Genomic DNA, 9,124 nt, shown 5'->3' on the forward strand with positions numbered 1-9,124 from the left:
AGTGCTCTGTCAAACTCTTCACGCAGTATCGTATCACCCATTTCGTCTTCATCTACATCCTCTTCCATTTCCATAATATTGTCCTCAAGTACATCACCCTTGTATAAACCTTCTATATACTCCTTCCACCTTTCTGCCTTCCCTTCTTTGCTTAGAACTGGGTTGCCATCTGAGCTCTTGATATTCGTACACGTGGTTCTCTTCTCTCCAAAGGTCTCTTTAATTTTCCTGTAGGCAGTATCTATCATACCCCTAGTGAGATAAGCCTCTACATCCTTACATTTGTCCTCTAGCCATCCCTGTTTAGCCATTTTGCACTTCCTGTCGATCTCATTTTTGAGACGTTTGTATTCCTTTTTGCCTGCTTCATTTACTGCATTTTTATATTTTCTCCTTTCATCAATTAAATTCAATATTTCTTCTGTTACCCAAGGATTTCTAGCAGCCCTCGTCTTTTTACCTACTTTATCCTCTGCTGCCTTCACTACTTCATCCCTCAGAGCTACCCATTCTTCTTCTACTGTATTTCTTTCCCCTATTCCTGTCAATTGTTCCCTTATGCTCTCCCTGAAACTCTGTACAACCTCTGGTTCTTTCAGTTTATCCAGGTCCCATCTCCTTAATTTCCCACATTTTTGCAGTTTCTTCAGTTTTAATCTACAGGTCATAACCAATAGATTGTGGTCAGAGTCCACATCTGCCCCTGGAAATGTCTTACAACTTAAAACCTGGTTCCTAAATCTCTGTCTTACCATTATATAATCTATCTGATACCTTTTAGTATCTCCAGGGTTCTTCCACGTATACAACCTTCTTTCATGATTCTTAAACCAAGTGTTACCTATGACTAAGTTGTGCTCTGTACAAAATTCTACTAGGCGGCTTCCTCTTTCATTTCTTAGCCCCAATCCATATTCACCTACTATGTTTCCTTCTCTCCCTTTTCCTACACTCGAATTCCAGTCACCCATTACTATTAAATTTTCGTCTCCCTTCACTATCTGAATAATTTCTTTTATTTCATCGTACATTTCTTCAATTTCTTCGTCATCTGCAGAGCTAGTTGGCATATAAACTTGTACTACTGTAGTAGGTGTGGGCTTCGTATCTATCTTGACCACAATAATGAGTTCACTATGCTGTTTGTAGTAGCTTATCCGCATTCCTATTTTCCTATTCATTATTAAACCTACTCCTGCATTACCCCTATTTGATTTTGTGTTTATAACCCTGTAATCACCTGACCAGAAGTCTTGTTCCTCCTGCCACCGAACTTCACTAATTCCCACTATATCTAACTTTAACCTATCCATTTCCCTTTTTAAATTTTCTAACCTACCTGCCCGATTTAGGGATCTGACATTCCACGCTCCGATCCGTAGAACGCCAGTTTTCTTTCTCCTGATAACGACATCCTCCTGAGTAGTCCCCGCCCGGAGATCCGAATGGGGGACTATTTTACCTCCGGAATATTTTACCCAAGAGGATGCCATCATCATTTAATCATACAGTAAAGCTGCATGTCCTCGGGAAAAATTACGGCTGTAGTTTCCCCTTGCTTTCAGCCGTTCGCAGTACCAGCACAGCAACGCCGTTTTGGTTAATGTTGCAAGGCCAGATCAGTCAATCATCCAGACTGTTGCCCCTGCAACTACTGAAAAGGCTGCTGCCCCTCTTCAGGAACCACACGTTTGTCTGGCCTCTCAACAGATACCCCTCCGTTGTGGTTGCACCTACGGTACGGCCATCTGTATCGCTGAGGCACGCAAGCCTCCCCACCAACGGCAAGGTCCATGGTTCATGGGGGGGAATACAGGGTTATAAATACAAAATCAAGTAGGGGTAATGCAGGAGTAGGTTTAATAATGAGTAAAAAAATAGGAGTGCGGGTAAGCTACTACCAACAGCATAGTGAACGCATTATTGTGGCCAAGATAGATACGAAGCCTATGCCTACTACAGTAGTACAAGCTTATATGCCAACTAGCTCTGCAGATGATGAAGAAACTAATGAAATGAATGATGAGATAAAAGAAATTATTCAGGTAGTGAAGGGAGACGAAAATTTAATAGTCATGGGTGACTGAAATTTGAGAGTAGGAAAAGGAAGAGAAGGAAACATAGTGGGTGAATATGGATTGGGGGAGAGAAATGAAAGAGGAAGCCGTCTGGTAGAATTTTGCACGGAGCATAACTTAATCATAGCTAACACTTGGTTCAAGAATCATAAAAGAATGTTGCATACATGGAAGAATCGTGGAGATACTAGAAGGTATCAGATAGATTATATAATGGTAAGACAGAGATTTCGGAATCAGGTTTTAAATTGTCAGATATTTCCAGGGCCCGATGTGGACTCTGACCACAATATATTGGTCATGAACTGTAGATTAAAACTGAAGAAACTGCGAAAGGTGGGAATTTAAGCAGATGGGACCTGGATAAACTGACTACACCACACGTTCTACAGAGTTTCAGGGAAAGCATAAGGGAACAATTGACAGGAATGGGGGAAAGAAATACAGTAGAAGAAGAATGGGTAGCTCTGAGGGATGAAGTAGTGAAGGCAGCAGAGGATCAAGTAGGTAAAAAGACGAGGGCTAGCAGAAATCCTTTGGTAACAGAAGAAATACTGAATTTAATTGATGAAAGGAGAAAATACAAAAACGCAGTAAATGAAGCAGGCAAAAGGGAATACAAACGTCTCAAAAATGAGATCGACAGGAAGTGCAAAATGGCTAAACAGGCATGGCTAGAGGACAAATGTAAGGATGTAGAGGGTTATCTCACTAGGGGTAAGATAGATACTGGATACAGGGCAATTAAAGAGACCTTTGGAGAAAAGAGAACGACTTGTATGAATATCAGGAGCTCAGATGGAAACCCAGTTCTAAGCAAAGAGGGGAAAGCAGAAGGGTGCAAGGAGTATATAGAGGGTCTATACAAGGATGATGTACTTGAGGACAATATTATGGAAATGGAAGAGGATATAGATGAAGATGAAATGGGAGATACGATACTGCGTGAAGAGTTTGACAGAGCACTGAAAGACCTGAGTCGAAACAAGGACCCGGGAGTAGACAACATTTCACTTGAACTACTGGCGGCCTTGGAAGAGCCAGTCCTGACAAAACTCTACCATCTGGTGAGCAAGATGTATGAGACAGGCGAAATACCCTCAGACTTCAAGAAGAATATAATAATTCCAATCCCAAAGAAAGCAGATGTTGACAGATGTGAAAATTACCGAACTATCAGTTTAATAAGTCACAGCTGCAAAATACTAACGCGAATTCTTTACAGACGAATGGAAAAATTAGTAGAAGCCGACCTCGGCGAAGATCAGTTTGGATTCCGCAGAAATGTTGGAACACGTGAGGCAGTACTGACCCTACGACCTATCTTAGAAGAAAGATTTAGGAAAGGCAAACCTACATTTCTAGCATTTGTAGACTTAGAGAAAGCTTTTGACAATGTTGACTGTAATACTCTCTTTCAAATTCTAAAGGTGGCAGGTGTAAAATACAGGGAGCGAAATTCTATTTGCAATTTGTGCAGAAACCAGATGGCAGTTATAAGAGTCGAGGGGTATGAAAGGGAAGCAGCGGTTGGGAAGGGAGTGACACAGTTTTGTAGCTTATCCCCGATGTTATTCAATCTGTATATTGAGCAAGCAGTAAAGGAAACAAAAGAAAAATTCTGAGTAGGTATTAAAGTCAATGGAGAAGAAATAAAAACGTTGAGGTTCGCCGATGATATTGTAATTCTGTGAGAGACAGCAAAGGACTTGGAAGAGCAGTTGAACGGAATGGACAGTGTCTTGAAAGCAGGATATAAGATGAACATCAACAAAACCAAAACGAGGATAATGGAATGTAGTCGAATTAAGTTGGGTGATGCTGAGGGAATTAGATTAGGAAATGAGACACTTAAAGTAGTAAAGGAGTTTTGCTATTTGGGGAGCAAAATAACTGATTATGGTCGAAGTAGAGAGGATATAAAATGTAGACTGGCAATGGCAAGGAAAGCGTTTCTGAAGAAGAGACAATTGTTAACATCGAGTATAGCTTTAAGTGTCAGGAAGTCGTTTCTGAAAGTATCTGTATGGAGTCTAACCATGTATGGAAGTGAAACATGGACGATAAATAGTTTGAACAAGAAGAGAAAAGAAGCTTTCGAAATGTGGTGCTACAGAAGAATATTGAAGATTAGATGGGTAGATCACATAACAAATGAGGAGGTATTGAATAGAATTGGAGAGAAGAGGAGTTTGTGGCGCAACTTGACAAGACGAAGGGACAGGTTGGTAGGACATGTTCTGAGGCATCAAGGGATCCCAAATTTAGCATTTTAGGGCAGCGTGGAGGGTAAAAATAGTAGAGGGAGACCAAGAGATGGATACACTATGGATGTAGATTCAGAAGGATGTAGGCTGCAGTAAGTACTGGGAGATGTAGAAGCTTGCACAGGATACAGTAGCATGGAGAGCTGCATCAAACCAGTCTCAGGACTGAAGACAACAACAACAACAACCAATAAACTACGCTGTAGATCAATAGCCGCTAATGGCTGCGCTCCATTGTAGCTGAACAGAAAAACTTAATATTTATATAGGATGAGAATCATATAAAAATAAAATTTTAAACACACGTATTTATTTCCATGACACAGCAACCCTATTTTCAAATATAATTTAACAACATAATACAGTTTTTACAGACCTCAGTGCTACAAGACATCAGTCATGTCCGATCCGTACGACAGCTGGAACAAGAAATAGAATTCTAGACGAACCATAGATGGAGATTTTCATTATCTTTTTCCATATGTATTGTCTGAGTTACAGGTTATCACATAATATTAAATTATGTCACTGACAATAATTATTTATTATTTTAGTAACGATGAAGTCCTTTTTTATTAATATCACGAGAATGTTCACTCAGATTCCATACACAATGACGTCGTATTTTCTGAATAAATATACGCGTGATTATTACATTGCCCCTTTGGCTGAGAAAGAAAGCTAGTTTACGTATATATCTATCATTCCGCCATACGTTGTTGATCGTTTCCGTGGTCTCGCGGTTAAGGCGCTCAGTCCGGATCCGCGCGACTGCCACGGTCGCAGGTTCGAATCCTGCCTCGGGCATGGATGTGTGTGATGTCCTTAGGTTAGTTAGGTTTAAGTAGTTCTAAGTTCTAGGGGACTGATGACCACAGATGTTAAGTCCCATAGTGCTCACAGCCATTTGAACCATCATCGTTTCCTTTCACTTCATTAACGCACTGTTCTCATCATGCCAAAGGTTCAAATATGCATTGAGTAACTTATGACACAGTTACTGTTGATGTGATTGTGTAAATGGCTTCAGTAACTGTAAAATCTTGGAAAATGCGGCGCAGACTTCCCTGATTAACTCCCCCTCCGTCTGGTTTCACTGGATTGTGAAAACCAGGAACAAAACCGTCCAAGGGGCTTAAATAAAATACAGTTACCAACTCTTATTTGTCAGGCTTGATATGAATATAACACTTAATATTTTGAAGATGCGAATTTATATTTTTGTTTAGTCGCATCAGAGGTAAGGGAGGTTTAACATGAAAATTAAAAGTTCATGTAGCTCAAATGACAAGTTCATATAACGATTCCCCGACGACGTCTCTTAGCCGCCCCCGCGTCGAGCCGTTCGATCGCAGGCAGGTAGAGACCTCTGCTGGAACGCCCCCGACCGCGTGGATGGAACGTCGGCTGCTGTCGGCCGCCCCTTAGTCTGGGGCTGTTGCTGTCTGGAAGTATTACTGCAGCAGGTCCTGCTTCTTTCTTTCCACGTCCCTCTCGTACAATGAGGGTACATGGAATGTCGAAAAGGGGTATCAGTAACAAGGTAATTATTATATTTATTCTGAAGAAGTTTTAGTTTCAAATTCACTTTAATTCACACCGATTCATACAGTTTGTTTTCGGACGATGTTCTGCATCTTGTCACTGTTCATTTTAATGTGGTGATTCATTGTCAACTTTAATTTACTAGTCACATGTTCGACACTGCAACGTTTTTCATTCTGGTGTCCATTGCGTGCTCTGTTTATCTCCCGCGATAAGCAAACATTTCCGCGAGGCGCTGTGTAGCAAGCGTTGCATTATACAGTATTGTTGCCTCGCGTCTGGCTGTACAGTCTGTCTCGTAACATCTGCCACGCGAAAATGACTCGTAACACCACTATTTGAAGTCTACGTTTTATGTCGGTTTTAATACTGTCAACAGTTTTTTAACGTCCATGTCGTTGCTGCTAACATTAACGCTCTATGAGTGTTCATATGTTCGATAATCAAAGTTATAATCACTGTTCATCACTTTTCTTAGAAGAAAACAGTTTTTGGCTCTGAGCACTATGCGACTTAACTTCTGAGGTCATCAGTCGCCTAGAACTTAGAACTAATTAAACCTAACTAACCCTAAGGACATCACACGCATCCATGCCCGAGGCAGGGTTCGAAGCTGCGACCGTAGTGGTCACACGGTTGCAGACTGTAGCGCCTACCGCACGACCACTCCGGCCGGCGAAAACAGTTTTTCATGAGTCCACTAGACTCGTATAGCTCTTGCGAGACACGCTTCACTGCCCTTATTGCTGCTAGTGTTTCATAAATCACACGACAGACAATCTTCTATACAAATGGCAAGTTACAAAATAATGAATTTTTTTTCATGTGTCCATTGATCCATATTTTAACAATATCATAACAGATATCATATACTGTTAAACAGTAAGAGACAAGATGACTGTTGGAATCTTCTACATTGTTCTGACCGTAGGATCATCACTGAATTGTGTAGATACCAGTACATTTCCATATTTGATGACACACATTTCATTTCTGTTCATTTAAACTCATTCGCTCATATTTTGTTAGGATTATTACCAGATTATGGGACAGATACAGACCGACACGCAACTTACACACAATTAACATTCGTTACGTGTGTGCGTTTACGTACACTACTGGCCATTAAAATTGCTACACCACGAAGATGACATGCTACAAACGCGAAATTTAAACGACACGAAGATGATGCTGTGATATGCAAATGTTTAGCTTTTCAGCGCATTCACACAAGGTTGGCGCCGTTGCAACACCTACAACGTGCTGACATGAGGAAAGGCCAGCCGGTGTGGCCGTGCGGTTCTAGGAGCTTCAGTCTAGAACCGCGTGACCGCTACGGTCAGAGGTTCGAATCCTGCCTCGGGCATGGATGTGTGTGATGTCCTTAGGTTAATTAGGTTTAAGTAGTTCTAAGTTCTAAGGGACTGATGACCTCCGATGTTAAGTCCCATAGTGCTCAGAGCCATTGAACCATTTGAACTTGAGGAAAGTTTCCAGCCGATTTCTCATACACAAACAGCAGTTGACCGGCGTTGCCTGGTGAAACGTTGTTGTGATGCCTCGTGTAAGGAGGAGAAATGCGTACCATCATATTTCCGACTTTGATAAAGGTCGGATTGTAGCCTATCGCGATTGCGGTTTATCGTATCGCGACACTGCTGCTCGCGTTGGTCGAGATCCAGTGACTGTTAGCAGAATATGGAATCGGTGGGATCAGGAGGGTGATATGGAACGCCGTGCTGGATCCCAACTGCCTCGTATCACTAGCAGTCGAGATGTCAGGCATCTGAACCGCATGGCTGTAACGGATCGTGCAGCCACGTCTCGATCCCTGAGTCAACAAATGTGGACATCTGCAAGACAACAACCATCTGCACGAACTGTTCGACGAAGTTTGCAGCAGTATAGACTATCAGCTCAGAGACCATTGCTGCGGTTATCCTTGACGCTGCATCACAGACAGTATGAAACGTCCCCTTAGAAAAATTGTACACGACTGTGCTTAAACTGACACAATAGTTTTAGCGCAACGCAATCTGACTTTCAAAAATCCCTACAAAAGAATGGCCCTGACTAACATTAACCTATACCTTTCACATATCACTTACCTCACAAAAAAATCTTCGTTACTCGAACTACTGCAATACAGCGAGCACCACTACTGCCAGCTAAATAAAAGATTCAAACTACTGAAGGCACTAACTACTGATAGGCATAGTTAGCGAATGAAAGATTTTAATAGAGTACAAACAATGTATTTACCTCAATAGTCATAATATATATATCAGTTCATGACACCAATTCTCACAAATTTCAAAACTCCGCCATCTCTCTCCCCACGTCCACCACTGCTGGCGGCTCACCTCCAACTGAGCAACGCTACGCGCTGTTAGCATCCAGCTGCCGCTGCCCAACACTACAATGGCAGACAACAATGCAAACCAGCCACAGACTGCACACGGCACAGCCAGTGATTTTTATACAGAGCGCTACGTGGCGGCGGCGTTACCAATAAAGAAACCTAAACAGCCTACTTACAACAGGAGCGCCTGCGATGGTGTACTCAACGACGAACCTGGGCGCACGAATGGCAAAACGTCATTTTTTCGGATGAATCTGGGTTTCGTTTACAGCATCATGATGGTCACATCCGTGTTTGGCGACATCGCGATAGACGCACATTGGAAGCGTGTATTCGTCATCGCCATACTGGTGTATCACCCGGCGTGATGGTATGGGGTGCCATTGGTTACACGTCTCTGTCACGTCTTGTTCGCATTTACGGCACTTTGAACAGTGGACGTTACATTTCAGATGTGTCACGACCCATGGCTCTACCCTTCATTCGATCCCTGCGAAACCCTACATTTCAGCAGGATAACGCACGACCGCATGTTGCAGGTCCTGTACGGGCCTTTCTGGATACAGAAAATGTTCGACTGCTGTCCTGGCCAGCACATTCTCCAAATCTCTCACCAATTGAAAACGTCTGGTCAATGGTGGCCGAGCAACTGGCTCGTCACAATACGCCAGTCACTACTGTTGATGAACTGTGGTATCGTGTTGAAGCTGCATGGGGAGCTGTACCTGTACACGCCATCCAAGCTCTGTTTGACTCAATGCCCAGGCTATCAAGGCCGTTATTACGGCAAGAGGTGGTTGTTCTGGGTACTGATTTCTCAGGATCTATGCACCCAAATTGCGTGAAAATGTAATCACATGTCAGTTCTAGTA

Source organism: Schistocerca gregaria, chromosome 3 (assembly GCF_023897955.1).
Source record: "Schistocerca gregaria isolate iqSchGreg1 chromosome 3, iqSchGreg1.2, whole genome shotgun sequence".
In the NCBI taxonomy this organism is placed as follows: Eukaryota; Metazoa; Arthropoda; class Insecta; order Orthoptera; family Acrididae; genus Schistocerca; species Schistocerca gregaria.